This window comes from Leptodactylus fuscus, chromosome 3 (assembly GCF_031893055.1).
Source record: "Leptodactylus fuscus isolate aLepFus1 chromosome 3, aLepFus1.hap2, whole genome shotgun sequence".
NCBI classification, from domain to species: domain Eukaryota; kingdom Metazoa; phylum Chordata; class Amphibia; order Anura; family Leptodactylidae; genus Leptodactylus; species Leptodactylus fuscus.
Window position 1 is genome coordinate 33,243,622 of NC_134267.1, and position 27,719 is coordinate 33,271,340.

The 27,719-nt window shown below is 38.9% G+C and overlaps 1 protein-coding gene across 1 annotated transcript in view; it reads left to right on the forward strand.

Moving 5' to 3' along the window:
• Positions 1-27,719, forward strand: part of MACROD2 (mono-ADP ribosylhydrolase 2) — a 1,460,592-nt gene that overhangs the window by 1,271,881 nt on the left and 160,992 nt on the right. The window lies entirely within an intron of this gene.

Sequence of the window (27,719 nt, forward strand, 5' to 3'; positions counted from 1 at the left end):
CCTAGTGGCTGCCATTTTATTGCTTAGCCAATAATTGCTTATCCTCGCTGCTTTATTACTCGCATTAGAAAGCGACAAGGCTTTCAATTATGAGTGGCTAACTCACTTAGCTAGTAATTATAAACATTGGAGTTTTGCTCCCTATGAACCATTCTGTTTCCAAAAGATCTATACTTTCGAGTGAGCTATTTTTTTTCTAATTACACAAATTATCAATCGCCCAACACCCATCATGCCATTTTTTATTTTTTCCCATTTTCCCCCAAATATCACACCAATATAACCGTGTGTTAATTTTCAGGTTCAACAATCAGGTGTCCGACTTTATGGATTTTACAATGAGAATCCTAGTTAATAAAACCAATATTTAATTTCCTTTCTTTAGCAGGGAATGGAAGCATAGCGGAAATTGATTTTCCATGTGGACATGTGTTTCTCTGAGATTTTAGGTCGCCTTTAGTTGTCGTATTTCTGAGAAGACTTTCGTTATTGAACGAAAATGTGATGTTTGGAAAATGCAAACTCTTCTCTGGATATATAGAAGAAAAACGGAAAACAATGACATTGCGTGTAATAAAAAGTATTTATGACCACATGGAGAAGTGAATGTAAATTGTATATTCTGCCTTTAAGGTGGAATTAAAGGCGATGCCAATAACATATAGTTTTAATGCTTTACTGTGACTTTTAATTAATGGTAATAACCAGATAAAGGTCTTTCCCAAATTACTTTTTACAATAGTTCCTTTGGGGTCAGTTATAATAGGACAATACTATAAATTGTTCTGGGCTTAATGTGAGGAGGCATTAGAAAGCGATTAAACTGCTGTCATGAAATAGACATTTAATATAGAAATATTCATATTTATTGATCGACCTATGTCACAAGAAGAAAATGTAATGCAATTAGAATTTTTTTCCAACTTTTTTTTAGTTGGATGTAGACAACTGTATGCAGTTAGCTCCTAGGTTCCCCCTAGTGGTCACTACATACAGCAAGAATTCTCTTATTTAAAGCTGTTGTCAAATAACGGACCAATTTATTACCTTTCTATATAATTGTCTGTTTGCTGGGTGCCTTATATCTGGGTCCCACACAGAGAGGAGGAATTTGAATAGAATATCAGACCTTGGTGTTCCATCCAAAGTCTGGGGCAGAAGGAGACAGACAAGTAAAGTCTGAAATATTTGGTTAGTGCATGTCATTTAAACTGCTTGAGACTAGAGATGAGCGAACAGTAAAATGTTCAAGATTCGATATTCGTTTCGAGTAGACCCTCAATATTCGACTACTTGAATCAAATATCGAACCCTATTATAGTCTATGGGGGAAAATGCTCGTTTCAGGGGTAGGCAGCATTCGATCAAATTATACTTACCAAGTCCACGAGTGAGGGTCGGGCTGGATCCTCCAAGAAGTTTTCTCCATGCAGCATCCCCGCGGCATCTTCCGGCTCTGAATTCACTCTGCCAGGCATCAGGCCTGGGCAGAGCCGACTGCGCATGTCCACACTAAAAGCGGGCACGCGCAGTCGGCTGTGCCAGGGCGCGATGCCTGGAAGAGTGAATGAAGAGCCGGAAGACGCCGCGGGGACGCTGCACGGAGAAGACTTCTAAAGGTAGGAAAAGAACCAGCGTTGATTGGCCAACTGTATAGCATTCAGCCAATCAATGCCGGTTCTGCATCAAACTTTTCCATTCGAATAGCGAGTGGTACTCGATCGAGTACTAGTATTTCGAATACCGTAGTATTCAATCGAATACCTACTTGATCGAATACTACTCGCTCATCTCTACTTGAGACCCCTATTCTAGTAAGCATAGTGGGCATTTTAATGTGAGCCACAAGGAACACCCATTTATTAAACATGCACCCACTGTTTCATTCATTGTTTATGGCACTAAAATAACTATTTGATTGCCACCCTTGACTATTTCTGCTAGTCCCGTACGGTGTCAGGGCACATAACCACAGCTCCATTCAAACTCTTATTCATGCAGTAAGGAGGAACAGCAAATCAGGACCCCCATTCTAATGGTCAGATGTAATGTATATCCTGTTTAAATTTGGCCCTGTTGATCTGATTTATTTTCAAGTCATTGTCCAAAGCTGTGACGTTTCATTTGCAAACTCTCACCCCCCATGAGCAGTTCAGACAGCAAATGAAACATCACAGCCGCAAGTGACCTATTTGCCCCATGGATCCACTCATGGGAGTAATTCATCATCTGGTCAGATAAGCAGAGGAACACAGACTGAAGAAGTGAGACACAAGACAGTCACTGTGACACAAAGCAGACCCTGAAACATAGAGGGAACTTGCACACAAGTGAGAGTGGAAGAAGGGAGGTGTGCACAGAGTGAAAGCAGGCAGGTGAATCATGGGAAATGTAGTTTGTCCACAGATTCACTGCATGTACATAACAGTGATACAATTAGCAGCAAGTAAAATAAAACCAAGCAAAGGGTGCACAATGGAACAGCAAAGATTTAGTTCTGCTGTGGATATATTTGAAGTTAATTTTTGGAAGCTGGATGACCCTTTAAAGTAGCACTACTACAAAAACTTTTATTCTACAGTCCCATAGATTCCCAGAGATTTGGATAGAGGACTGGACTCTTCAGATGTGATTTTTCTTTTCTTTCTTGACCAGGGCGTAAACCAGTCTGTAAAAAAGTAAAGAAACCAAACTTTCTCCAATTACAATGGTTGAGGGCTCCGGTAAACTATTGTCAAGATTTCCTTAAAATCCACATAAAACTTATGGGTTGATATTATTATGTCATATACCATCTTTTCTTCCAAAGGTAAGGTGTAGGTTATAAACAAGGCAGGGGATCGAAAATATATTCTTGACCTTCGTACATGAGCAAGAACAAGGGCTATTGGTAGAAAACATTTCAGATATTTGAAGCAGACTTCGGAATAAGTTATGGGGCTTGCTACTAGATACAATACTGTCCTTGGCACATAACTCATAGACCCTCTTAGAGTCTTTTAAATTTGCATAAGATATTTTTATATTCACTGCGCTGCCCTTGACACTACCGCTAAAGAAGATGAATGCTAACGTGCAGGCTTAGTAGTAGTAAGACTTAGATTCTAAATATCCATCTTTAAGTTTTCTACTGTTTACATTATGCTTTATTTGTATCCATTAAATCAATGGACTGGTTTTCGCACATTGCAATGTGTTACTGGAAAAATGGTGGGTTATATATTTTTAACTTAATCCACTGAAGACATTTTAAAAACCCCACGTTTAAATATTTATGGTCCCATCTGTGCCTTTTATTTATCTCTATAGCAGACACGTTGCTTGTATTCCGTAAATCAAGATTGCACCAGTGATCTTAAGAAAAGTACAAGTCCCATAAGCTTTATTAAGCTCGTAACTTTAGATTTTTTTTTTTTGTTCATTGCAGTGAAGACTGAAGGATTTTGGATACTGTCCCAAACCACACGTTGTCCCTAATATGAATGTATACTCCTAAAATCTCCTAAATCTGGATAAGATTTGTAATACAACTATTTGTTGAAAACTGCAAAGAAATATATACAAGATGTGTACTATTTATTTAACACGTTAAAGGGGTTGCCTATGCAATAGGAAATGTTTAGACAATGATCAGAGCGATATAAAGAAAAAAAATGTATACTTATCTAGCTGATAAATTGACACTTGCTCTAATGCTTTTTAGGCCCTCCGTGCTGGAGTCTCTTCTTCCTGGTCCTTCTGGATACACCCAAAAATGACCCTGCAACCAGTCACTAGCGCAGGGGTAGGCAACCTTTGATACGCCAACTGTTGTAAAACTGCAACTCCCAGCATATATACCTGCTCTGCTGTTCTTCGAACTCCCATGGAAGTGAATGGAGCATGTTGGGAGTTGTAGTTTTACCGCAGCTGGAGTGCCGAAGGTTGTTGACCCTTCCACTAGAGAAAGCTAGTGATTCACCTCCACCAGTGATCAGCTGAATAGTCAGACCAGCAGAGGACCTAGGAAATGTTGATGTTGCCCTATAGGAAAAAAAAAAACATTTAACTCATGGGTATTTATGACATAGTGAGGTCTTACAAAGACTTGGGAGTCCAGTCAATATGCCCAGTTGGACATGATTTTGGGATTTTGGTACATCCGAAGTGGTAATAATATACTAGAAAGTATTATAAGTCAAACACTGAAATAAAAAATAAGTCCTAATGGGAAGAGAAAAAAGTTACATTTGGCAAAGTAGACCAAAAAAGTAGTAGCAGTGTTTAACAGGAAATCCAAAATATGTATTTAGTGGAACTTTTTCACTACACTGACAAACGGTCTACTAGAGATCTGATCATCTCGTAGGTGAGAGGAAATCCTATAGTAGAGGCATACTAGACAAGACATCAAAATTTTGCACCTGTGAAGCTCCATTTTCTTTCATGGGTTACTTTTCTAGATTGAGCATTTCCAATTTTGTAAGGCCTGCAGAGAGAGGATCCCTTTCGAGAACCTTGGGATCCCCTCTTTCTTCTGGCTGCTTGTGCAACCCATGTGTTTATGCCATAGGGCAATATATACAGGAAATAACAGAGCTAAAAATCCATCATAGCAAATCTGGTCTTTGTAAATCGGGAGTGGTTTTTGCAAAGGGTTGGGGTTTTGTTTTGTTTTTTTTTAACATAGATTGTGAGCTCCACATAGAGCTCACAATGTACATTTTTTTCCCTATCAGTATGTCTTTGGAATATGGGATGGAAATCCATGCAAACACGGGGAGAATATACAAACTCCTTGCAGATGGTTTTTTGCCCTTGGACGGATTTGAACACCAGGACTCCAGTGCTACAAGGCCGCAGTGCTAACCACTGAGCCACCGTGTGGCCCCTAGGGTTGGGTTTTTTTTTGAGACAGCCATGACAAGAGTCCAATATGTTCAATGTAAAGTAGTTAATTTGGTTGGTGTTTACCCCGTATGTACAGTAGTTCCTTCCATATGGACTATTTCAAAACTTCTCTTTTCATATCTTCTGATTGTGCTCAGATAAAAAAACACATTACTTATTTAGTCACCACCGAGGTAGAAGTATTACATTTGTTTTACTTTGTCTCAGTTTGTTGAATTTCTTTGTCAATATGCATGAACAAAATGGGGAAAAAAGTTGGCAGGAAATACATAAATGTAATTCGGAACACAACAGATAAAATATGGCTGTCAAAACAGTGAGGGCCAATTTTCATAAATCTATTTCACCTTGATTCATATTAACCTATTTTCTTTTCTATTGCCAGTCTTTGATCATTTTGCATAATTCCCCTTGTGAGGAAGCTCCATTTACATCTGGGCTTTTTGCTGTGCATAATGAATTTCTGATTATTCCTGAAATCTTTTAAGAGCACTTTAGATGGATCCATGAATCCTCTTCATATTCACATTTTTATTCTAATTAAAGAGTTTGGTAATATCTTGCCTTGACACTTTGAATAAAAATTTCTTTTAATTTAGTCAATATCTGCCTTAAAATGAAGTTTCAAATTTTATTATTGAATAATAAGATTCTCCTTGGAGCACATTTCCAGCTTGGATTCTACACAGATGCTTTATATTTATTGATCCGGCATCAATAGTCCGGAGTCAGCCTTCAAAAGTCATCTAAAGCTAAATTATGGGCAAGAACTATAAGGAAGCTTCGTAAAATCTTGAGAAAGCAAGGAAGGGGGCACAAGCGTGAGAAAAAGATAACATTGTATTGCCACTGGAGAAGAAAGTGATAGAGCTGCGCATTATCGGGGCTTCGGGTTTTGTAGCTGTTCACATTGTCATACACTGTATTACAGCACTATTGTCTCATATTGAAGTTTCAAATCAAGAGGTTCTTTGTCCTCTTCTTTTTTTTTTCTTTTTACTACTCCTCTTCCCAATTTGCTTTCTTTTTTCTTTTTTTTTTTCCTTTGCCCATTTGTTCTTTTTTTATCTTACCCACTCATCCTCTCCTTATTTTTTATCTCGCTCCTCCTTTTCATATCCTTTTTTTCCCTTTTACTCCTCCTCTTCCTAATCTTTCTTTACTTACTCATTTTGTTCCTGTTTTTATTGTCTCTCTTACTCCACCTCTTCACTTTTTTCCTATTTCACCTACTCTTCTCAATTTTTTTTATCGTACCTACTCATCTCCTTTTTGCTATTCTTTTTTTTTAATCTTACGCCTCCTCTTCCCGAGTTTATTCTTTTTAATTCCCTTCCTCTTCCTGTTCATTCTTTTTTCTCTTACTCCTTCTCTTCCATTCTTGTTTTTCCACTCACATTCTCTTACTCATTTTCTTAATGTTCGTTCTTCTTTATTTTCTTCTTTCTGATCTTCCTACTCCTCTTCCCAATCTTTCTTTTTTACTTTACTTACTCATTCCGTTTCTGTTCTTTCTTTTTTTTTCTCTTACTCCACCTCTTCCCTTTTTTCCCTATTTCACCCATTCTTCTTACTTTTTTTTTTTTTACCTCCTCATCCTCTTTCTGCTATTCTATTTAATTTTACTCCTCCTTTTCCCATGTTTATTCTTCTTAGTTCACTTACTCCTCCTCTTCCTGTTCCGTTACTCCTGTCTCTTACTCCTCCTCTTCCTGTTGCGTTACTCCTGTTCTCTTACTCCTCCACTTCCTGTTCTGTTACTCCTGTTCTCTTACTACTTCTCTTCCATTCTTATTTTTCCTCTCACTTTAATTTTCTTACTCATTTTCTTACTGTTCATTCCTCTTTCTTATTTTCTTCTTCCTGATCTTTCTTCTTTCTCATCTTAGTCCTCCTATTTATATTCTTTTTTTTCTTTTTATTGCTGTTATCCTCCTTCCCATTCTTCTTTTTATTTACTTACTCATGCTCTTCCTCTTTTTTTTCCTTTTTTTTTTGTTATTTATCCTCTACCCTTTTCTTGTTTTTTACTTCTTTGTGTTTTTTATTTCTTACTCTTCTTCCTATGTTTGCTTCCTCTTACTTCTCTAAGCTTTCCTCTTCCTAGTCTTGTCTTATATTCCTAGTATTGTCTTTTTGTCCTGTATGTTTAGTCTGGTTTTTAGTTAGTGTTCCAGACAAGACAATTGAATGTTGAGAAAAATAGGCATTTTGAAACCATTGTAATTTGAGGGATCGCTGTACTAAATTTTAATCACATAACCATTTTTTATCATTAGAGTTTACATGAACAAACTATAGATCACAACTATCTTGTTGTATCAACTATGTGTATCTAAGCTGTATAAAAATGGGTTTTCTGTCTATCTAGTACCACATATAGATGATTATCCCACTAAATCAATGCCTATCCTTAGAGAACCTATCTGTAGAGAGCACTGTTTGTGTTGTTGCTCCTCATCGTGTCACCATTAGCATGACACCTCTTTGAGGCTCTTAGAAGGTACTAATTTTCCTTATCTGCTAAGACAATAGGATGTCTATGCAGTGCTAAATGGGAAAAAGAATGTAAAGTTGCTGTCCTCCAAAACTTATTTGCAGTGCCACCTATAGGCTGGAACCTTGTAATTCTACGCCCAAGTTTTTGAAAAGCTTTGAGACAACTCAGGTTAAACAACAAATTAGAAACATTTGAAGTTTCCTTACCAGCTTAATATTTACCTTCTGAGAGCAACTACAAAGTCATTTGACCCAGCCCACCAGGAACCTACCATGTGCAGTCTAAAGATGGACGATTCTGCAACTGCAAAGTGCCATCTACTTTTTCCAATCTGTTGGGAAATATGGTGTAGTACTTGGTGCCATCTTATAAGTTGTGCCTAAGGAACTCTTTTTAAAATATATTCCTCATAACTTTATTGAATAGCTGTCTTCACTGGGTATGTGCGGTGAAATAGTGTCTGTAACACTGCAACACAGTGAAACGTTTAAGCGTCTGAATGTTTTGTGGGTCCTGTGCTATTGATCTAATGGGGGTAAAGGGGCACTCTGAAAATTACAAACCTATTTCATAGACTGTGGCCGTAAAACAACCATTGTCAAAACGCATGAAATATCGTGACCGCATCTCATACTTTAGCCACGGTGGCCAGGCCCATACTGTTTCCTGTGCTCTGGTGATCTCATTGTTCTCATTGTTCCTATATGAATTGCCTGGTAAGCGAAAACTAAGATAACAGTAGAAAGTTCTGATTCAAGTTTCCATCTATAAGAGGAGGCAATTTTCATTGTTCAAGTCGCAGAACCAATAGAAGAATTTATTGATCACAAGTAGATTTAATATGAGTAATTCAAGATATCTGCAATTGTTCTTTGTGCGGACAATGCCCTGTTGTGTGTAGCAGAGAGAGAATTACAATGTATCTGGTTTGTGCGCTTTGTGAAAAACAAATAGTGGCTTCCAGGAAAAAAAACCTGCAAACTATATTTTGTGGAGTAAATATCAGTATAGTCATGCTTAAGGGAGCAACAGTCTTGCATGTTAGTGAATTTCACATCTATTACTGCCATACATAATAGCGGGCAAATAACTGTAATGAGTATGATTACCGCCATAAAGTGGTCATTATGTCTGTATTTACTAAGAAGAGCCATATTAGCAAGCGATGCAGTTAGTCCTATAATGATGAGTGTAAATATGACCTTCCGAGTCCTCCTTGAAACATATTGGTACAACTGTAGCGTAATATAGTGCACACGATTATATCCTTCCTTCAATCTACATTTTACTTTATACGATTACGCTTATTATTTCCGTTTCTGATATTTGCCAGTACATTCTCTCTCCTATCTATCGACTATTTATAATCCATCACATTCTTACCTTGTTCATCAAGACTTCCCTTATAGATTTCTTATTTTATTATTCAGTATTCTTACAAAGTCCTTCGGGTCTCTGTTGTGTCAAAACCATCTTCAAGAGGAGACTGTCGCCAGAGCCCAGCCCTATCGGTCATCCCCACAGAGAGACTGCTTGCCATCTTGTGAATTGATATCTCCATTGCTGGAATATCGCTATTTTTGCAATCAATATGACGTTGCCACTGGTCTGAACCACTCTCCTCCCCTCCCTCCTTCCTCTGATTGACAGGGCCAGGCAGGGCATACCTAAGGGGTCATTCACACGGAGTAACGCCGGGCGTGTATCACAGCCGTACATGCCGGCGTTACGGCAGACTGCCGAACACTTCCCCATTCACTTCAATGGGAGCGCTCGTAAACGCTGCTGTTACGAGCGCTCCCATTGAAGTGAATGGGGAAGTGTTCGACAGTCTGCCGTAACGCCGGTGTGTACGGCTGTGATACACGCCCGGCGTTACTCCGTGTGAATGCCCACTAAGACAGTTACGTCACACTCGCCACTGTTCACATTCTTGGTTCATGCGCAGTACATGTGATTTGCATCAAACAAGCATCACAGCATACTGCTCATGTACTGAGGATATTAGCAATGGTGAGTGTCAATCAGATTGGACGGAAGAGGGTGGCAGAGCAGTGGTAGGCATGGCAAAGTGCTCATTTACATATTGGCAGCAATATCTGGGCAACATATTGGCAGCATGGTGGCTCTGTAGTCTTGCAGCACTGGAATCCTAGGTTCCAATCTGACCCTGAACACCATCTGCAAGGAGTTTGTATGTTCTCCCCATGTTCGTGTGGGTTTCCACCAAGCACGCCGGTTTTCTCCCACACTCCAAAGACGTACTGATAGGGAATGTAGATTGTGAGTCCTATATGATATGGTGATTGACAAAGCGCTGTACCGATTCGCAAGGGACAACATTGTTTGATTCAGGTGATCCTAACCTAGCCTAGGTTGCTGCATAATGATGTCTTATTAGAGGACACAGTAATAAGGGTTGAGTTAAAGTTCTTTGCCATAGTGTAGTTAATGTCAAGTTAATCTAGGCCACATCTTTTCCATCACTATAGTGATAAAAACATTTGTCCACGCTTACAACAAATTTGGTTAACCCCTTACCTGTCACAGGCATTGTATAATTTTTGTTTTTGACTCCTCGCCTTTCAAACCCCATAAACTTTTTTTCATTTTTTGTTCACAGAGCCATATAAGAAGGCTTGAATTGGTGATCTTCAGATTGCTTGTCTCCTAGACTGCAATACTACTGTATTGCGGTCTGTAAGCAAATCACTTTATGCCTATTGATGCCTGTCTACAGTTTCAATAGGCATAAAATAAAGACACTTCTCTCTCTACTTTATAAAACCGCCTCTAACTGCAGACAAATTGTGACAAAGAGGGAGATATCGTTCAAGCAAAGAAGCGGGCAGAGGTGGGTGGAAGTTAGGGACTGTTATCTAGAGCAGAGCGTGAAGCCCCAGCTAGAGAAGAATTGCCCCCTAAAACCTGTTTCAGCTATTTTGCATAAGAATAATCCGCTGATTATCATGAAAATGAGAATGCAATGCAAAATAAGAAAGACATCTTTGGAAAGTGTACAAGCCGGTCTTCAAGGAACTATCATTAGTTTGATACTGATTTTCCCGCTGACAGACTCTCTAAGCCAACTAAGCAACAGATTTATCATCCAGCTGTTAGGTGCCTGATGCATCGAGTAACGGACAGTAAGTCCTCGGCAACCAGAATCCCCAAACATTGAGGCAAAACCAGTCCTGAGTGCACAACGCTCTTCGCCAGAGCTCCTGATGGTGGAGTTGGACTTTGTAAATTCTGGGACCCAGAACCGCAACTGCCCAGAGAGCGACACACACCCTGTGAGCCCCAAGTAGCAGAGGACCCAGAAAGCCCAGAAACACCTTATCAGATGAATAAATGGAGGAGCTGGTTAGCACGGAGAGAAATGTTCTGAGGTTTGCTAGAAGGTAGCGAAAGCACCGCAGGGAAGTTGTACAGGCCAAGTCGGTACACAGGAGGTCTTGCAGGTTCCAGGTATAGCCAAAAACGAAGTCAATCAAGTCTGGTCGGTACACAGGAGGTCATGTGGTAGCAGGAGGGAGAAGCAAATGCAAGCAGAGGTCAAGCTCGAGTAGTCAGGAAATAAACCAAAGTCATCCACAGGAGGTCAGAAGGTAGACAAATCAGGAGGTCAAGGAGGAATAGTCTGGAAGACAAGCCAAGGTCATACACAGGAACACAGAAGGGCAAACGGGAGGTTCAGGATAGGAACAGAAGCATAGTAGGAGCCAGAATGAGGCCTAAATAGCCTCCAGACCACCACTGATTCCAGAAGTAGGCCTTCCGATCCCAGGAGGAGACCGGAATCCCCGCAGACTATTGTGGAGGTTCTGGACCACCTCCATAGCACCAGAAGCACCGACACATGCTAACAACAGAGCGGGCCACCAACCTCTGCCCGAGCCAGCAGAGGCTCCGGCCCGGAGCATTAACACCAGCGTTACACATTCTGATAAGTTTACACTAAAACTTAGACAGTATTAGTAAACCTGCTCCAATACGTCTGCGTCCATAATGCCTGCTATGATCAATGTTGCCTATTATTCTATGCAAATATTTAATAACCTGTAAAACTGAGTAGTTCACCTTACAGTGTCTGCAGCATATAGCAAGGGACTTCATTAAAATTCTATGAAAAATATTACCGTCTCCTCATTTACATTTCCCCGTACACGTCCTTTACCATTTTAAAATTTAACTTAACATTCCGCAATTGTAAAATCTGAATTTTCCAGAAACACAAACATTATCTTTTTGGTTCACAAATTAAATTTTCTATATTTTATTTTCCTTCTATCGCAAGACTTAATTTTATGTTTGTTTAATCCGAAAACAGCCCAAAAAATATTTTTAGCAATTTTTTATTTTATTTGATTAATTTTACAATCTAAAATGAAAGGTTTCAAATTTATTTTCTAACGTACTAGAGGAGTAAATCTGGATTTCCCGAGTAAAGATAGAAGAGTAAGATAAGATAATTAATAAACATGTATTGGCGGTGCGAGGTTCGCCCGTGCTCAGCTGCGAAATTTAGATGTAAAAAATGGGAAGAGGCACTTGAAGGTGAGTAGTGATTTATTGCTGAAGATTTATTTTGACACTTGCCTATCTCCTTATCTAAAATTAAGCCACTACACAAACTTTTCAAGCTTGGAGGACATGAACATTGAATGAGAGGGAATTTATTTAAGGGCATTGGGTTAAGAAAACAGGATATTAATCATTGAAACTAAAAATGTGCAATTCGGTAACAGGGTACAGAGTTGTAAAAAAATAACTGAAAGTGAATATGTTGGTCTTGTCGTGAACTCTGGATGTACTCTATTGAGTTCTTTCTTTTTTTTGCTAGAGGGGACAGGGTTCACTGGTATCATTACACATCCGCACCTGCATGCAAGAACATGGACTCGCTATGTAAATATATTCTTATTGACTTTGTTAGTGTATAGAAGTGTATACTTTATACCATAAGAAGAAAAATAGTTATAAAAATAAGTATCTATATATTCTGGTTGTGCATATGTATAGACTATGTATCAAAACCGAATCCTGCAGTATAAATACTAGTAAATATTGGACAAGAATGAATCTTTATTCACACACGTCAAAAACATCCATTCTTGGAATACAATGGGGAGAATTTACTGACCCTCAGTCTCTATACTGTAGAGTAGTTTCTGTGATGAACATCTGGATCCAATGTAAAACTTATAGAATACAGCTTAGCAGAGCGGAACCAGGTACCCCTCCTGATAATATTCGTCTATGGACGAGCACTGTGAGCAGAGGGAGGGGGCGTTCCTCCCCGCTCACACTCTACAGCACGATAGGAGCTGCTGTGGAGAAGGATGTTCCTGACAGACTGTCAGGAACGCCCTTCTGACTGTAAAGAGCTACAGTACCGGGACCAATAGCGCTTTACCCAGGGCACAGATCGGGAAAGCCAATAGTGCGCTGAATTCAGCGCACTGTTGGCTTTCCAGCAGTATATAGAACTGCCTGTGCCCGATCTGATGAAAGGTCCTCTTTAAGGAGAAATTATTTGTATATTCCTTTCCTAGAATTCCTAGCAAAGCCTTTATGGTCTGTAAGACTCTTCATACCTGAAAAAGGAGGCCTTCAAAGAGAGTCTCCATAAGGAGATATGGTTCCCTCCTGACCCCCTGGACAGAGTTAATAAATAGAGATGAGCGAGTACTGTTCGGATCAGCTGATCCGAACAGCACGCTCCATAGAAATGAATGGATGCACCTGCTACTTCCGCTTTGACAGCGGCTGGCCGCTTAACCCCCCGCATGCCGTCTACGTCCATTCATTTCTATGCGAGCGTGCTGTTCAGATCAGCTGATCCGAACAGTACTCGCTCATCTCTATTAATGAATCTTATTCTACGCAGAAACATCTATTGTTTCAGTTTTTATTGTTCCTTTGGTTGTCACTTTAATTGAAGCTTATATTTTGAGTTCTAGTACAGGATCTGAAGGGGTTGCATTGTTTTTTTGTTTTATCTTTTCTAAAATTTGTCAGATAGCCACCATTTAATATAGAACTGTATATATGGTAAAGACTATTATGTGCCAAAGATGCCACTAATAAATAATAAAGGGGTGGGGGAAATATATTTACACGCAGTCATGTTGTGGCTGTTCATTGTTATAAATGTAGATTATTTGAAGGGGTTGTCCAGTTTTAATAACTAAGTGTTTTTTTTCAGTATCAGTTTCTCATGGCTTTCTACAACTCTGCTTGCTGTGATTTCTCTGTTTACTTCCAGTGGATAAAAATCAGCCCATGGTTGATTGATATACAGTCCCTGGTCATGTGAAATACAGTCCAGGGTCATGTAATATACATTCCCTGGTCATGTGATATACAGTCTTGGGTCATGAAATATACAATCCAGGATCATGTAATATACAGTCCCTGGTCATGTGAAATACAGTCCCTGGTCATGTGAAATACAGTCCAGGGTCATGTGATATACAGTCTCTGGTCATATGATATACAGTCCAGGGTCATGTGAAATACAGTCCATGATCACGTAATATACATTCCCTGGTCATGTGATATATAGTCCTTGGTTATGTGATATACAGTCCATGGTCATGTAATATACAGTTCCTAGTCATGTAATATACAGTCCCGGTTCATGTGAAATACAGTCCCTGGTCATGTGAAATACAGTCAAGGATCATGTAATATACAGTCCCTGGTCATGTGAAATACAATCCAGGATCATGTAATATATAATCCCTGGTCATGTGATATACAGTCCATGGTCATGTGTTATACAGTCTCTGGTCATGTGATATACAGTCCAGGGTCATGTGAAATACAGTCCAGGATCATGTAATATAGAGTCCCTGGTCATGTGAAATACAATCCATGATCACGTAATATACATTCCCTGGTCATGTGATATATAGTCCCTGGTTATGTGATATACAGTCCATGGTCATGTAATATACAGTCCCTGGTCATGTGAAATACAATCCAGGATCATGTAATATACATTCCCTGGTCATGTGATATACAGTACAGGGTCATGTGATATATAGTCCCTGGTCATGTGATATACAGTCCATGGTCATGTAATATACAGTTCCTAGTCATGTAATATACAGTCCCTGGTCATGTGATATACAATCCAAGGTCAGGTGATATACAGTCCATGGTTATGTGCTATACAGTCAAGGGTCATATGATGAAAACACAGGTGTACGGCTCGTTAATAGATTACTGTGCTGTGACTAACGAGCTGTGCACCTGTTTGTCCATTACATGATAATGAACTGTATATCACATGACCATGGACTGATTCTTATCCAGTGGAAGATAACAAAGAGTGACAGCAAGCAAAGATCTAGATAACTGTCAGTAATTGGTACAAAAAGAACATTGGATGTTATTAAGCAATAAACTAGAATCAGGTCCAATGTTGAGTATGGGGTGTGAATATTGTATGCGCTGAGCTCCAGATTATTAGTGCTCGGTGCAGAGATGTTTTTAGGAGCTGAACTGACAGTGACATTTTTATTCCCTCTTATTTCTGTTTTTAACATGAGAGAGAATCCATTAAATGCCTAGATCAGGATAGATCAGGCGCGTTCCTTATTTTAGTCTCAGAAGAAGAAATGGAGAAGTATACGTTTTTTTCTCGTCGGGTCTCTGAATAATGATTAGACGTTCTCTATTGTTAGTTACTCTATAATGATTAGATTCACACAAATGACAGATGACAGTCTGTGTGGGAGACGCAATAGAAAGCCTCTGTATTCAGCCGTAGCCAGGAGCTGACAGCCTCTCTCATCCAGCCACAGATAAGGAGCGTGCACCTTGGGGAAACTGTTATGATGCAATTTAACAATATACAAAAGAATAAGAGCTAACTGCTGCTCCATTCATCTGTGGATGACTTCAGTAGTATTTGGCAATGGTTAAATAGCCTGTGACGAAGAACTACAAGTTCCAGTACCCTCCTTCTAGCCAAAGTGATTATAACGTTCCCTATGTGCCAAACTCTTCTGTCTCTGTGCCAGTATTCTGGATGAATGATCTGGTCTTCCTATGGCGCAGGTTAATGATTTTATAGCTATTTCAGCACCACTCATTTTGGTTTTCCATTGACTAGGTTAATGACTACAAGATGATGTATGCTACAACAGCAGAGGGCATTCTGGGAACGTGGGATTCTTTTCATATATGGATGCATATGTGATGATGTATCCCAATGCACAGAAGGAATTCCTGATACTACTATAACTGTGTTCTGTGTATAAAGTCAAACTCCTTCTATTGTGGGTTTTGTATTTAAAGGGGTTGTCCAGTAATTTATGTTTTTGCTAAAATAAATGGTTGAAACGGGAATAAAAAAAGAAGGGGAACTCTCCTAGTCGATTCCATAGAGCACTGACTCCATGGTTTGGTGCTTTTTTCTATCTATCTATCTATCTATCTATCTATCTATCTATCTATCTATCTATCTATCTATCTGTGTATATATATATATATATATATATATATATATATATATATATACACGCACACAACCAATGTAATATTCATATTTGGTAACATAGTCATGTACCTTGGTTATTATAAATTTAAAGGGGTTTTCCAGGCAGAATTTTTTTTTTTTTTTTTATAAAGGTCTGTTAGTGCTAGTGATGGGTTACATCCATATACCTTTATCAGTGTTTGGAGTGATTTCTGGGTGTCTCTGGTTGCTGCTGCATCCTCTGTCTTTGTTTACAAGGTATAGCTTCCTGTTCCTGCTGTGCAGCTTCCTGTGTAGCTGCTACACTATTTCCCTCTCTTGCAGCCCCCTACTCTCTCACTCCGTTACAAAACCCTCCATCTCACTAGGCCTAGCCCCTTCCACTCCCACTGACTACCAATCCCGCCCATTACTAGACCCTCCCACCCTCCCTATCTCATGAAGTCTATTGATTACCCCCATTACTAGCCCCTCCCACCCTCTCCGGTCTCCCTGGCTATCCTATTCTGCCCACTGCTATAAGACAGGAGAGGGGGAAGAGCTGTCCGGACACAGGAAAGCTTGGTAAGTATTGATGGGGGAAGGGGAAGAGTGATGGTGATGTTCCGTTTTGGAAGTGGTGAAACGGAAAATCACCTGATTATCAGAAACTGGATTATCATGTGACTGCTCCAGGGATATAGGTAATTATAGATTTTTCTTTTAATTGCAGTAAATTAGAAGTTAGGTGGGGGAGGAAGATAGGTTTTGGGGTTAATTATCACACACCAGAAAACGGTAAAGTTAGTTTACCGTTTTCTGGTGTGTGTGATTAGTAATGGTAGTGGACCTCTGTGATAGGATTGGGGTTAATTATCAGTTAATCCTGCACAACCATTTTAATGGCCACTATAAAGAGACATGGAGCTGTTTGCTTCCTGCTCCATTGTCTGTGTATTAGGAGCGGAGAATAGTTGATCGATGGAGGTGCTGAGTTTTGGACCACCACTGACCTGATGTTGTCCTTAGGATCAGCCAACAATATGTTTAACCTGGAAATCCCTTAGCTTTAATTTGGTTACGGACTTGAATTTGTCTAGAAACCAGTTTAATACACTGTCCCTATAAGCTAACAAAATCCTTAAAAGACTGAATTTCACCTTACAGCCATGAAGTGGTCACACACAGACACCGAGAGGATAGACAGCATATTGTTTTGTGGTATTCTATCACTTTGTGGCATCATATTTTGAAAGGCTGCTCATCTCATGACACAAATATCTTGATACATCCTGCCAAGAGAAAAAATGAGGAATGACATACAGTGTTATAGCAGTTTATGGCATGAGAGATCTGATGATCACAGGTTCAAGCTACTGAGGGGGTCTAAATTTTTATACTTTTTAAAAATGTTGTTGAAATTATTTTTAAAAAATCTAAAAATTCAAATGGCTCGTCCCATTTCCCTAAATCACATCTGTATTTGGTTCTGTTTTACGGGTGCAATGTGGCTCTAGTTACATTAACCAGTAGGGGTTTTTTTTAGCCCCGGGACAGCAGCCAATAATATAGGTGCAAAAATGCGGAAAAAGTTTAGTAAATTGAGATACTTCTAGTCTTGGAAAATTAAAAAGAAAGATAAATAGAGATGAGCAAACACTAAAGTGTCCGAGGTTCGAAATCCGATTCGAACAGCCGCACACTGTTCGAACGGATTTCGAACCCCATTATAGTCTATGGGGGGAAATGCTCATTTCAGGGGTAGGCAACATTCGATAAAATCATACTTACCAAGTCCTCGAGTGACGGTCGGGCTGGATTCTGCTTGAAGTCTTCTCCCGGTGCAGGGACCCCGCGTCCTCTTCCGGGTGGAATTCACTCTGCGCATGCGCAGTCGGCTCTGCCTAGGCCGGATGCCTAGGCAGAGTGAATTCCACCCGGAAGAAGACGTGGGGACGCAGCGCGGAGAAGACTTCGGAAAGGTAAGAGAAGAACCAGCGTTGATTGGCAGAATATATAGCATTCTGCCAATCAACACTGGTTCTGCATCTAACCTTAAACTTTGAACAGCTAGTAGTGTTCGATCGAGTACGAGTATCTCGAATACCGTAGTATTCGATCGAACACCTACTCGATCGAACATTACTCGCTCATCTCTAAAGATAAACATGAGGGTTATCAAGTCGACAACCTTGTGAGGTACGACTGTGGCCACGAGTCATAATCCTACTCAACAAAGCAATAAATAAGGAGCCGCTCAACTGATTTAATGAAGGAAAGCTAATGAAAATAAACTCCTTGTTGTAATCATTGGGAATAAACAGCTCTGTATGTAAAGACAAACATATTCCTTAGGAAACCATCCATGAATAAAATATAATTGCTTCTTACAATCATTACTTCAATCCCACAGCAAATAATTTCATAGATCTACAAAATCATGGAAATGTATTAAACACAGACATTATTAGGATGGCTTTCATCTCTAAGAGTTCCCTTGTAAATGGAAATTTCCACCATTAGATGCAAATTCACTCATCACTTGTGATGGTTATGTGCTCTCCTCTGGAGCACTGACCTCTTCTTCTCTGATGCACATAATGTAAGGAATTTACTATTCCCTCTATGCCAGAGAAGTGGTTGTAGATATGTTGCCTCTTTGGCATACCGCCAAAGATAAGTATTTATTCAAACGAAAATGTCAGGATAGTTGACAGATCCTCTTTAATTCAACCAATGTTATACTGAATATTTTAGTTTGGTGTAAATTATTAATGTATATCAATATGAAATTCTCTTCTTTGTCAATGCATTGAGGCAAAGAAGGGACCTGGAGGTCACATGGGTCAGCTTTGTATGCAATATTGGAAACTAATCATTCAGATTTCAATGTAAGGTAAATATTTTATTGGTTTTAGGTGACATCATTCATCTCTTTCAGTCATTTAAATTAAATATATGACTTCAGGCAGCACGGAAGATAAAATAGGCCTGCAAATCATTTAGCGGCATTAATATACAGCCCGGCTCAACATCGCTTCCACAGTAACTATATGCCTTGTTATTAATGAACTCTGCTAATGGAAAAATAATTATACCAGACGTATTTGTAACAAAAAAAAAAAAAAAAATGTTGCCTAAAGCTTTTAACAATGTATTAAGAGGAGTAATCTGACCTTGAATTATGTGCGTGTTATACAAGTTTGGGTGGTGCTTGAGTCGCCTGGACATAAATGCTTGAAACACTCTCGAAGGAGTAGCATTTAGCTGCTGATACAATGTAATTCGCCAGATGTGTCCATCCTTAACATCACTTGAATTGGGTTAAGGGCTCTCATGAATCTCTCAAGATATAATAAACAATGGGCAACTACATAAATACATACTATATAGCATGTCAATCTTGATACAATATAACAAAACAGTATTGTCTTGAAAAGCTAACTCTCTTGTGACACACAAACCAGAAAATGTCCATGTAATAGGAAGGTAAAGAAGAAGACATCTGTTCTTGTTGAAAAATGAAGCCAGAAAGTAGCTCTACTTGTATACCGACTGCTTCTTGACCATTGGTTTTTCATGTCAATGAGCAGTGGAGCTACTAGGAATGGTAGCATTAGCTAATAAAGTTGAGCAAACCTCTCAAAATTCATTACACTTAATATTTGTGGGTTTGTCCGGCTGTTTTTTTTTTTTTTTTGCTCTAGAAGAGGCTTGAAGGCCATTGAAAAGGCAATGTGAAAGGAGGTATTGTGTGATTATGGTAGACAGGTGCTGATCCACTTTCCTATACAGAAAACCAAGGACACGAACAATAACATGGTGTCCTCAAAATGCTTTACAAAGTTTCTCATCCAAATGCATTCTGTATTCTATCCAATTGGTTTCTGTGTGGGCCTCCAATATTCATAAATCTTTGTATCAGCTATACTATAAGGCTAATCTTGGAGAAAACTTATTGTAGGTTCACTAGTTTCCTGTGACAATCTCCCAAATGCTAAAGAACCTTTGGCAAATATAGTTCGTAGACCAGTTTCCAGAAGTTCTACAAAGCAAGAGATTGTTTTTCTTCTGTGCGGTGCCAATTGCCTCTGTCGGGTAATGACTCTAGTCAGGGTTACAATTACAGATACAGAATAGGGAAGGTAATGGGTCAGTGGGGCACAATGCTTGGAAATACTAAAACAGGAACACCATGATACACTATTTATTACTATTTTTTTAAAGTACCGTGTTCCTCCAAAAATTATTATTATTATTATTATTATTATTATTATTTATTTTATTTTTTTCTCAGTAAAAAAGGGCTTGGGTTTATTTTCAGGGTCTAGGTCTAATTTTTTTAGGCACTGGGACAAATCGGGATCTTATTTGATTTACTCCAGATGAATCATGTAAAATGGTTAGGGTTAGTAACCTTAACCCTAACTGTAGTAGGTGCTGTAGTGGAGTGGCTACATCTGTGGAAATGAGCAGGGGTTGTACGTGACCCCTGGTCATGTAGGTGGCCAAGCTAACAGCATGGTAGCAGCTAGGAGGCAGGACCCAGGAAATGGCACTTGGAAGGCAGAACTTGGTTTGCACTGCCGTGGTGGGAGGTATCAGGGCACTTGTCCACAATAATTGGGAAGAATGCCTATTCTCCTTCGTCTCCATGACTTCATGCACTGGATGCGTTAATTGTAACTAGGGTTTATTTTTGGAGCAGGGTCTATATTTTAAGTCGACTCCAAAAACCCAAGCTAGGGCTTATTTTTGGAGAAACAGGGTAGCTATCACCTATAAGTTTCTTTTTCTTTAGAATTTTAGAAGGGAATTAGCCTGAACACTTACTTATTGAATTCTTTTTCTCTTCAGCTTTAGTTACTAGGAAAAGTTTTCTGTTTAGTTCCTAGGAAATGATGTGAACAACCATGGAGGTAATACCACCGTACAATAACAATATTGGGTTTGGCCTCAGTATCTGTAGTCCTGTGTGAGACATTGTATTTAATGACTAGTAAAATGTAAAACATACATTGAAATCCAAAGTCCTTTCCACTTGTTTAATTTCTTTTTCTTCTTTGCTATTTTTTTTAAATCTGTAATTTTTGTTTGTGCTGCGCACAGCGGTATCTTTATTTCCTTCGAGACGCTTTGAATCCCTCTCAATATACATTTCATAATAATAATAACAAGCAAAAAAGAAAACCAGAACTCTCCAATGAACTGTTTTAAATAAAGGAGAAAATGAAGAAACTGGAAGCTCTGGTCCTATAATAAGGTTATTTAAGTTGAGTAAACGAATATTAAACATCAAGAACAATTGCTTTATTAATATATTACAATACAGAACAGTCCGTGTCTGTTTTCCTAAAGTAAAACCTGCAATTTCATCAATCTGTGGAAAATAGCATTTCTGCGGAGACATTTCCTGGGATTTTGCCTTAATCATCTTCTTGGTGTGGCACAGCACAATCACGGGAACATAGCGAACAATATAGTCCAAGGTTTCAATTTTGTAAGATAATATGTGTATGTAATAGAAAGTTTTCGTGTCTGGATATGTAGGAAGTTTATACAAACTCCTCATCTAGTTTGTTTTTGCAGTTTTCTGGTTTCTGTGTTGTTGAAGTCAATAATAACCTTTTTCGTCGGCTGGTGAGAAAAGAATAAAATCAAATCAAGGGAACAAGATGTAGAATCCAATAGTTTGTCCAAAGATGGTGACTGGTCGATGTGATAATTTGGTAGAAATATATCAATGATCAGTACAAAGAGCTCTGGCAGAATCTATTCTTACTCTTTACTTCTAAGTGTTTTTCCATTGCAAGGATCCTATCTATACTGCTAGCTTTTGGGAATTCAAGTGATTTGCTAAACACATTTCTTTAGCAATGCTGCTTCGTTTGCAAAATTGTTCCTCTCATTGTTTACACGTCATTGTCAAGCATCCCTGTTTACTGATCCAGGACGGATGATGCAACTCAATGCTCTTTGGAGTGGAGGGGGGATGAGTTGTCTGTTTTACTTTCATAGCTGTTATCTCCTCCTCTGCAGTCTGGGCATTCCATTCAGCTAATTGCAATTTGCTGATAAAGGCTTGAACAGTGCCAGTTATCTCTCTATGTAAACACAAAAATAACATTGAATTTACTGCATATCCATTGTAAGTCCAGGAAGTATGTACCTGTGTAATGTAATTGTCACCTATTGTGTATATTATTGATCTACGTTATTATAGATTTGCAAAGGCATGGTAAAGGCAATGCCTATATGTACTGAGGTACTTCATAATGTCCTGTTCATTAAACAAGCAAAGCCCACCCACCAGCTTGTGGAAGAATACAGGAAGTGAGAAGAAGTGATACCAGGCAAACTGGTGAGAGAGGGAGATTGGAAACCCCTTTAACTGTAATGAGGAGGCATCCTTTGTGTTTAGAGGAAAGCAGTTTCCACCCCAATATAGAGGGAAGATTTTACTGTAAGAGCAATGAGTCTATGGATACCCCAGTCCATGTGACTGGGGTATTTTTTTGTGCATGCACTGTACCTGCTTGATCATATATCCACAGAAAGAAATCTTGCCTGGGGTCCTGATCAGTCGCAGACCATAGAAAGGTTTTACATTAATGATCGTATCCATTGGCAACTGTAACTGTAACCACTGTAACTGTAATTGTAACCACTAGATAGTCAAGAAAACCTTTAAAACACTACAAAATCTTTATTATATGTATATGAAAATTAGCTTGTGACAGAGATTACTACCCGTAACACTTGGCTTTAGATATTTGCACTGTGAATATATTTAGCTTCATTAATAGAACATTTCTTTACTTTTAATATTTAAAAAAAAAAAAAAAAAGATTAAATCTTTCCCTCTATTTCTCTGATGTGTTTGCTGTCGGCATTAATTGTAAATCTAATGTCAATAGGAGATACATTATTCACTAGTGCGCTGTGTTCAATTAACTCCTTAAACATTGTGCCGATTTTTATTTTTGTGTTTCCTTTTTTTTCCCCCACATTCCAAGTGCTATCATGATTTTTATGTTACCACTTGAAAAATTGCATAATGGCTTATTTTTTGCGGGACAAATTGCACTTTGCTGAGCCCTGTGAATAGGGCCACTTTAACCATAGAGCTAATGGTGCAGCTGCATCAGCCCCTATGGTTGCAATGGCCCACACAGCCGCCCTAGATCTGCAGTAGGAACCTCATTACAGGTCCATGGAAAGGCGGTTCAGTGAGTATTTTTATTTATTTTTTTGTGTAACATTGGTGGTTGAGAAAACAGGGGAAATTAAATTATGGGAGGAGGCACTTTCACAGAGTTTGCACTGGGCCCCCAATGCATTGAAACAGCCCGACATATTATTGGACTCCAGCAGTGACATGCCCCCATCTGCGCCGGGTCTCCATTTGTTTGGTTTGGGGAAAAACAAAAACAATTTTGGAATACTCTGGTCGAACCTGGCTCAGTACCTGTCTGTTCACCCATCTATGTTGTCTACTTTTAGTTTCAAAGGCTTTTGTGGAGGGTATAGAGAATGAGATAAACAAGAAAGTGGTAAAAGACCGAACACGTCAGATTCAGAGCCACGCATTCCCCCATTTGTCCCTCATAATGGGCATCATTCTTGCTCTTGCCAGAAATCCACCTTCCCCAATGTAAAATGACCTTCCCTTTTCTTTTTTGATTTGCAGCATTGTGTTTTACATAAGACTTAGAATAACTTTCCCCTTACATTGTAACCTGACATTCTAAATGATCCAGTAGTCAAAAGCTTGAAACAAAAGAAAATCAGATGGAGCCAGAAAAGAATGAATCACAAAATATGGCTTATCCTCTCCGTCGTAAACATTTTAATCACATCTACCAGGCTGAGGCTTTTGCCCTTAGCTAAATAGCTGTATGATTGACATTGAATGGTGCTACTGTATATGCTTACAGGATACACAGCCTTGAAAAAGATCAATTTTAAGCCCAGGGAGAACTGAATGGTTCAGTGAACTTGAACTGAATCTCATTCCCTTCTAGACCAGGCTTGTTTTCACATAGTCACAGCTGTGTCTGCTACCTATGGTGGCATTGACCTTGACCAACTTATGTCTTTGTGAAAAAAAAATCAAGTTAAGTGACTATATGTTTGTCTGCCCTTTCGTTAACTATGCGACATAACAAAATGTGTGCATACGTTCTTTCCTCCGAGGCATTTTTCATCTACACTCCATCACTTCAGACACCTCTACCCATTAAGGTCTCGTCCGCCCCCACACAGTGCCACTCATTACATTTTATCAATTTGACTCAGGTGTCTGGACTATGTATGGATTTCTCTTAGTCACAAATTGCTCTCAAATTTCATTTCTGGGGTAGCAAATCCATCTGGATAAAAGAAAATCATTATTTTGACTAACAGAGAATTTATTAGAATACCACTGTTTGTTTAGGGGGGTCCCACATTTTCTCTATCCCAAATAAAAAGAGGTATCCCCTTTAGCTAGTATTGAACAGAGCATTGACTAGCTAGACTCATTTCTGGACAAATGCATAGCCTGTGAAGACAATAGAAATCTCTGGAGTCCTTATATACATTTTGGGGAAGTTAGCTCGGTAGAAGCAGTGGTGTGGACCCAAACAATCAAGACAGGCACAAAATATGCAGCAAACGGTATATTTAGAAAAAAACTGGAAAACAAATAAACCTGGACTTCGGGTACAAAATAAAACAATATACAGCCTTAATGTCAGGCAAAAAATAAAATAAAAATCAAACCCAAAGCAATCTCAATACTAGATAAAAAACAAAGATACCCGCAAAAACTCAAAGCACCAACTAAGTATCAATGTATAAATAACACAAAAAATTATTTTGATTTTAAATTTATTGTTATAAAAAAGTTTTTAATTGTAAAAAATATTGGTATCAGGAAAACACAAACACATAAAAACATTTAAAAACACACAACAAGAGTGGAGGTCGCACTGGACTGAGCAGCTCCAGCAGGTGTATAATCTGCTAGTGGTGGAGGGGATGAAACCATTTAAATGTTTTTATGTGTTTGTGTTTTCCTGATACCAATATTTTTTACAATTAAAAACTTTTTTGTAACAATAAATTTAGATTTAAAATCAAGAGAATTTTTTGTGTTATTTATACATTGATACTTAGTTGGTGTTTTAAAAAATTAAATAAAAACCTGCTCGTCTGAGCCACTAACTAAACCGTAGTTACACATAAACAACAGGGGGTAAATGCTTCACAAAAAGGCGGGTGGTGTGTGGTAATAAATAATATATAGGTCTAGGGTGAAAAAAGAATGTATATCATAGTCAAATAATAAGGGTTCACATGTTGTTGCAAGTGTGGCAGTTCCAAAGCAGATAAAAATATCCCATCAGTAAGAATGCACAACAGAGAGACCTATGTGAAAATTGCATATATAGAAGGTAAAGAACCAACCCTAAGACCATAGTTATAGTGTAAAGCACCTACCACCCGTACCGCGCCCCGACGCGCATTTCGCCCAACGGCTTCGTTGCAGCAAACGGTAAATTTAGGAAAAAAAACCTGGAAAATAAATAAACCTGGACTTCGGGTACAAAATAAACAAAACAATATACAGCCTTAATGTCAGGCAAAAAATAAAATAAAAACCTGCTCGTCTGAGCCACTAACTAAACACTTCAATACATGTGGCTTACTTCCAGCCACACAAACAAAACAGGAGCAGTATAGTCTCACCAGACTCAGGGTTACAGGACAGAACCACACACCTCCTTTCACTTCATGGAACTGCGCTGGATTGCAGGAGCTGCAGCCTTTTCTGGCCCAGTAATGAGCCAAGGATCTACACCTGGGCTGAGGCCTACTCCAGATCCGCCCTGGGCCACACATATGTCAGAAACCTGGGGCTGATATATCTGGACTCCAGCACTCTGCCTGTTACCTTCTCACATGGCACACGCAGTTCCATAAATGTTATTATCCCTTACAATTGTTCAAGGTAAAATTCATTCTGAAAATGGCTGCCCCGTCTAATGGACTGTCTGCTTTCTAGTGATATATAAAACCACATGTGCCTGCGGACATGAAAGGTTCTCTTTAAGTGACAACTGGTGGACGTTTGTGACTCTTTGGTGGAGATGTATTTTAGTCTAAAACTCTATTTGCAGTTCACGTTTTAGGTTCTTGTTCCCTGTACGTTGCCAGTTTCTCTGTAGGAATCTGTTCCAGTTGCTGTGTTCAAATCTGCTTAGTTTGGTTTTCTTGCCTATGGATCCTAGTTCTCTGCTATTGTTCTTATTAGGATCAGTAAAGTTTAGGGTTCCCATTAGGGATATTGTTGGTCTGTGATGTTAGGGTCAGTGTATAGGGATAGATCTTATTTCTTTAATTATATATTCACCGTACTGTAACCTTCTGTTTGTTCTGTCATCTTATTACCATCCAGTTCCAGTCATCCATTGGTGCATTGACTGCACAGCTCGGCCCTTCTGTAACTCCTGGGGATATTATATTATATTATATCATTGATACAAGGAGATGTTTTTAGTACCCAGTAAAGGGGATTGTTCTACTATAGGTGAAGTACAGTTCTAATATCTTGAGAGAGGTGACCAATATGGTTAACATCTACTGTAAAAAATTGGTTAAAGATCGGAAATCTACATATGACAAAGAAGTCAGTTATTGCTGTAGATGGAATCTATGGGTAAATGATGATATTTTGTTTAAAGGAAATATCCTGTGATCAGGGGCGTAACTTGAGGGGGTGCAGTTACACCGGGGCACAAGAGCCATAGGGAGCCCATAAGCAGTGGCATCAGTATTGTGATTGCAGTTTCCATTTGGCCCGTAAACCAAGGAGACCCACAGATTACCCTAACTACACTAAGGTGGATTAAACTCCTTAGCACCCGTAACCATCACTATCAAGAATTCACTGTAGAGATGAGGTAGGGGGCCCCGGACAAAGAATTGCACACAAGACTTTAGTTACGCCACTGCCTGTAATTCTTCTATATTCATACATGGGTGATTGCTTGTATGCTTCCATTTCATCCCCTCCCTTTCTCTTACCTTACTTCCTTTCTTTCTTCCTTCCTCCCTTGCTCCCCCCTTCCTTGCTCGATTTTTTTTTTTGTAAATTCGCTTATTTTTCAATAAACCAGTTTCCAAATGTGATTTTAATAGATTGGAAATTATCAGTGAATCAAAAATTTTGAGTGTAAGTGGGAGTTCTCCGGAGCATGACACAAAAACATCTCAATGTGGAGCATAAAAACAATCTCACTTTTAACAATTCTTTTTCCAATCGTAGCCTGAGCACTTAGTAAGTCTGCACTATAATAAAAGGTCATTCCAGTCTTTGAGCAAAACAAAATGTGTACAATATATGATTGCAGAAGTGGCATTTAGTTCATTTTATTTATAGGTACAAAAACAAAAGGCAATCGGTTAATCCTTCAAAAGACTTGCTTGCAAAACTTTACAAAAGGCTTGTCCCTCTAGGGATTTCTAAAGTTTATCGAGAATGCATGTTCTAAGTTACTACATCTCAGTAGACGGAGCTACGGCAGTGAACTACAAAATCCAGAAAGTAATTTCAATAAATAGATTTATATTTGTATGGCTAAAATTTGGTAATTTGATACTGAAATACCATTATTTAAGTCTTCATCAACCATCTATTGTAAAGACAAGTCACAGTATATGGGATCATCTTGGCTTAACAATGAATAAGAATCCGCGATAGAATAATGAATATCAACAAGCTCAGCCAAGCATGCATGTGTATGAGGGTCAGAAAGAATAGCTGTTGGCTGACACTAGTTACTGTATCGAAGGCCTGGTTGACATCTGCGA